Below are 6000 nucleotides of genomic sequence, written 5' to 3'. Positions count from 1 at the left end.
GGACTGGGCATCCCGGTGACCAGCCATTTTCTCGTGAATGAGGAGCGGAGTCCACTCCTCGTGAGAATAACCCGCCCAGTTGATACATGAGTTGTTCGAGCATACAAAACAAAATTTCATTTGAAGGTTTGGAGTTTGGCACATACAAATTTACTTGGAACGGAAGGTAGATACCGCATGTAGGAAGGTATGGTGGACTCATGTGGAATAACTTTGGGGTTTTTGGAGTTTGGATGCACAAGCAGTATTCCGGCTTAGTACAAGTGAAGGCTAGAGAGAGACTGGGAAGCGACTAACTAGAGAGCGACAACAGTCATGAGCATGCATTAAAATTAATAGACACTGAGTGCACGCCTGAGCAGGATATAATCCACCATGAATATAAATATCGTGAAGGCTATGTTGATTTTGTTTCAACTACATGTGTGAACATGTGCCAAGTCAAGTCACTCGAATCATTCAAAGGAGGATACCACCCTATCATACCACATCACAACCATTTTAATAGCATGTTGGCACGCAAGGTAAACCATTATAAACTCCTAGCTATTCACCATTATAATCCACCATGAATATAAGCAACTATAATCTCTAATTGTCATTGCAAACATGTTTATTCATAATAGGCTGAATCAGGAACGATGAACTAATCATATTTACAAAAACAAGATAGGTCGAGTTCATACCACCTTCTCTCATCTCAATCAGTCCATCATATATTGCCTTTCACTTGCACGACCAAACGGTGTGGAAAATAATAATAGTGCACGTGCATTGGACCAAGCTGGAATCTGCAAGCATTCAATTCAAAGGAGAGGACAGGGTAATATGGGCTCATGGTTAAATCAACAACAATTCATATAAGAGCAATTTAACATTTTCATTATGGTCTTCTCCTCTCGACCCCAAAGAAAAAGAACAGAATAAAACTATTTACACGGGAAAGCTCCCAACAAGCAAAACAAGAACAAGAAATCTTTTTGGGTTTTCTTTAAATTACTACTACGAGCATGGAAAGTAATCTAACTAAATTTTTTTAGTTTTCTTAAGGTTATTGAAACACACTAGAAGAATGCGAGAAAAAGAGAATAAACTAGCATGGATAGTACAATGAAAAAGTATAAACACCAACAACTAGAATGAGTGTGTGAACATGAATGTAAAGTCAGTGAGAAATACATACTCCCCCAAGCTTAGGCTTTTGGCCTAACTTAGTCTATGCCCATGGATCTGAGCTACTCTCTCCGGTGTACTGAGGAGTGTCATCTGAGTGCCACTGGCTGGCGATCTCCTCCGGTTCCCACTGATAGAAGGACGGTCAATAAGGATCAAGTGGTGGTTCCGGCTAGGGCTCTGGGGCTGATGTCTGGCCCTGGTACGCGTAAAAGGCCTCCGGTAAGACGAGAAACATGCCTGAAGATAAGTCAAACAAAGAGGGTGCAGGCAAGATAATAGTCTCACTGTGAGTTTTATGAAATCTCAAATTATACTTAAGCATCTTCTCATCATTTTTAACAATAAACTCATGCGCTACCATACTCTTATAATCTAGAAAAGTAGGGGGGGCAACATCTTTTCCTCTTTCTCATAATGCCTAATAGGTATCCTGAAGTGTTTAAGAAGGCGTGAAGCATAGATACCTCCAAAGATGGGGCCCTTTGTATGGTTCAGACTTAATCATTTAGCAGCAATAGCGCCTAAACTAACAGTGTTATCACGAAATAAAGCATGTTACAAAATAACAATATCAGGAACTGTCACGACCGGTTTTTCAATAAAATGCTTATTGAGAAACCGACCTTTATATAGACCAGTATAGGAAAAATCTCCTTACTGGTAGACAAATTCTTGATACAGAAATCCAAAAGCACTAATTATTATACAAGGTTGAGCTATGGCTGCTCAACAATTTATTACAAGCACGCCAATATTATACATAAAGGCGGATATGACACAAGGGTATGGCGGCATACTACTGACTCGTAATAAAAGTGGTGGTGGTTATGTCACAGTGAAGTGGTTGACATGACTCCTAATCTTATAGCTCATCGAGCGTCGGAGTGAGGCTCAATGATTTTATTTGGGTAGCGGAAGCGTATATGGTACAAGTGACCAATTCCAGGATCGCACGGGACTGACTGGGATTCCTCTAGGCGTCAGACTCGCTATCGTACTCTTCATCCATAAGATCACCTTCGTCGATATCTGGCCAAATCAACAAGCCAGGTGAGTACTTTGAATGTACTCGCAAGACAATTTGGACATAAGATATAACAGATGTAAACATGATGCACATGAGCAAGTTAGTAATGAACACTTAAATAATAAATTTATACGACGGGTTAATTAAAAAGGAAGTCAGGCGGTAGTCCTCCGGAAATCCCAATAAAATAACTGAAAACCAATCGGGTGTCTGAAGCGACGCCTCGAAAGGTAAAAATAAAATTAACATGCTACAGTCGGGCGTCTGAGTGACACGACATAAAGGACTTATACTGAATGTAAATGACAATGCTTGCCACAGTCGGACGTCTACGCGACATCTCGGAAAGGGCTTATCATGAAAGTAAATAACAGTGCATGCCACAGTCGGACGTCTACGCGACATCTCGAAAAGGGATTATAATGAAAGTAAAGAATATAGATGCCACAGTCGGATGTCTGAGCGACATCACATAAAGGGCTTATAGCAAAAATAAACAACAAGGATGCCGCAGTCGGACGTTTACGCGACATCACATAAAGGGCTTATAACAAAGATAAACAACAAGAATGCCACAGTCGGACGTCTACGCGACGTCACATAAAGGGCTTATATTTCATCATCCGAACTCAAGTTGTTCATGAAATTATGTCACTTCAAGAAAATGTTTAGTAATAATAATAAACAGGTTAGCCCATCCACATGAATAATATTCAGTCGGGTTTACCACTCAAGTTTGTTCACCGGAGATTTGTCACTGAAATTGATACTGAGACTGACATAGATAAGTTGATTATGGTCCTTGACCATAGATACGGTTACTTGAATTATTTGGGACTCTGCAGAGTTTGTACTATTTAACCATAGCCAACGGATTCCAGTAATCACAGCGGACTACTTCCGTTTACGGTATTTCGGAGGAAATCCATCTAACCAGTACACACCCATTCCACATCCCGATGCCAGGAATCACCCTAGGCAGCGTTCAGAAAAACTTTGAGACGGGGCGGCTACAACCTCGAATAACATGGGATCAAATTTATATCGCGCGCTCTAAGGGGTGCCTCCCTCTCGGTCCCAACCGGAAACACCCATGCCCCCTGACCGGATGACTGGCTTTAATCCAGGGCCATGGAACCCTCATCCCGGCCCCTCTGTTTGGTGTGTATGCGGAAAGAGGTTTGCAACCTACTAAACCATATTCTATGCAGAAAACATGTGGTAGCACACAAAAAGGGAACAGACGGTAACGCGACTTGATCCACGTTAACACTGGAGTTGAGCGGTTTGGCATAAGACTGGCATGCTTCAACAATACCATCTTACCACCTGTGATGTCACCACGTGATCAGCTTATCTCCCATCAGATACACATCGAGTTTTGAAGCTCACTCGTAGTTACTTTGCATGCAATATAATAATCACCGATGCTCATATAAACATGCCATGAACTAGCTACTCAAGCAAAAATGCAAAACACTCATCATATCAAAGGTTCAAACATGCTTGCCTGGTTCGGAGTAGTCAGAGTCTAGCTCGGCGAAGTTCGCGGTCCCGTCACCTCCGTCAGTATCTACGGCATAAAGAAACCGCATACTAACGTAAATGCCATGTGTGCACAAACAGTGTTCCAAATATTTTTCAATTAAATCTGATAAAAAACTAGACAGAAAACTAAAGATGACTGAAAAAGAATCAAATCAAAACAACCTTTTGTTTAAAAGTTATTAAGGTTTTTGCCTAGGGACTTATCTGTAATGAAACAGAAAGTTTCCAGGGGCTAGCTTATAAAAACAGAAAACAATTCGATTAGAAATACGCCAACCCCAAAGGAACATGCACTCTGCCTGAAGGCGTTTTCAGAAAACGGTTCGGTAAAAAGGGAAAAAGCTGACGAGGGGTCCCACCCGTCAGGTTTGAATTTTCAAATAGAGTCACCCGCGCCCGAAGGCTGCGGTGGTCGCCGGCGGCGATCCACGGCGAGGTAGGGGGAAAGGAGGGTACCTACAGGTTCCTTGGGTCCTTCCACACTTGAGGGTGGTGGAGTTGGTCGTCGAAGAGCACCACGTCGACGGCGGCCCCAACTCCAGTGGACGGTGGTTCGGGGGTTGTTGGATCTCGCCGGCGAGGGCTACAAAGGTCGAATTGGGGCTCGGTTAGAGCACTGGGTGGAGTTGGAGGCGACTGGCACGGTCTGGAAGGCGGGTGTGGTCTCACCTGAGTGAATCATGCCGGAGGCCGAGGCAGATCGGGGTGGCCGGAGTCGGGGAAGGAGACCTCCTCGGGGTCCTCCTAGTGGCTAGGCGGGGCTCTGGTGAGGTGGAGGTGTCATGCGGGGTCGAAAGAGAGCTCGGGGCTCCCTTTTATAGGCGATCCGAGGCAGTGGGTGGTCAGGTGATTAAGGGGGCTAGGCATCATCGCGACGGTCTACTGGTTCCGTTCCAGTGCTAATCTTGGCCTGCTTTGGGTGGTACTCCAGGTTTCTGACAGAACGGCTCACGGAGCTCGTCGGCGGCAGGGGGCACACTCTGCGCTGCTCAGGCCACGGCGACGGTGCCGCAGCGTGCACAGGCTAGCGGACAGCCACGCGGAGGCTTCTGGTGGCTCGGGTGGTGCTGGACGGCGCCGAAAGGTGGTGCTGGTCCCTGCCGGCCGCCACGGGTGGCTCTGCCACCGCAGAAGTTGCCGGCGTCGGCGAGGCACGCCGCCACCGACACCTGCGCCCGTCCAAAGGAACGTGCGGCGCTCTGGATAAGGAGGGGGAACAGGGAGCAAGGCGCCACTGCAGTTACTGGCGAGATCGACGCCGTGCTCTGAAGAAAATGACACTGACAGCCGAACTGAAACAGTGAACTCTGAATTTTACTGAAACTGAACAGCAATAGTGCATGCCAGGTGTTCGATGAAATGTTTTTGGCATGTGGAAATTTCTTCTGGAGCTGATCTTTGGTGAGGTGACCTCTGAATGCACCAAGGGGTGGCCTGATTTATCTCAGAATTTTTGGAGAAGAGAAATGTTGAATTTCACCAAAAATGACAAATCTGGCCCAAACTTGCAGTGATCAAAACTTGCAAAATTTTAATTGTGGAAGAGTGGATCTTGATGGATCTAGGTTTAGGGTGCTAAGGACTAGTTAGAGGAGTTTGTTTGGGATCAAAACTCAAAAGCAATCTGGTACTTCCTTTGTAAACCACCTAGGTCCAAAATAAATGACAGAAATAGTTTTGGGGATAAAATAAATTGAATAAAAATCATAAATGGGTTGAACTTGCTAGGATTGGATATTTGGCTTGACCCAAAGTGCAGGGAGGGATTTTGGGGTAAAATTTTCAACCTAGGTCACGGCATAAAAAATTCTGAATGAGGAAGGATCAATCCAAAGTCATTAAAAGAAAGTATTTCAAAACTTTTTGTCAAAAGAAAATAATTGGGTTGAACCAACATTTTTTTTAAAACCCTTAAGACTAAGGATCAAGGTGGAGAAGGTCATTTCAAAGTGTTGTCATAAAAGATTTTGAGAAGGAGAGTTCCTCAAAAGGAAAAATTGAAATAACCTCCTTTAAATCAAATAAAGATTTTAATAAAGATCCAAGTCAAAATTTTGGGGTGTTACAGGAACACTAAGGTTTCCACAGCTCTCGCAGCCAATTAAGCATCTACTAGCAAATATTGCAAAGTAACGTAAAACAGGAAAGTGTATGCTAGTAATTCTTGCATCCGAAACCTTCCTGGTTTCCCCTATAGTGACCATATTAATACATCCATCCACATCTTTGCGATGTGGTTCCTCTATGCT

This window comes from Triticum dicoccoides, chromosome 4B (assembly GCF_002162155.2).
Source record: "Triticum dicoccoides isolate Atlit2015 ecotype Zavitan chromosome 4B, WEW_v2.0, whole genome shotgun sequence".
NCBI classification, from domain to species: Eukaryota; Viridiplantae; Streptophyta; class Magnoliopsida; order Poales; family Poaceae; genus Triticum; species Triticum dicoccoides.
The sequence above is the reverse complement of the archived record's forward strand: the minus strand, read 5'-3'. Positions refer to the sequence as shown.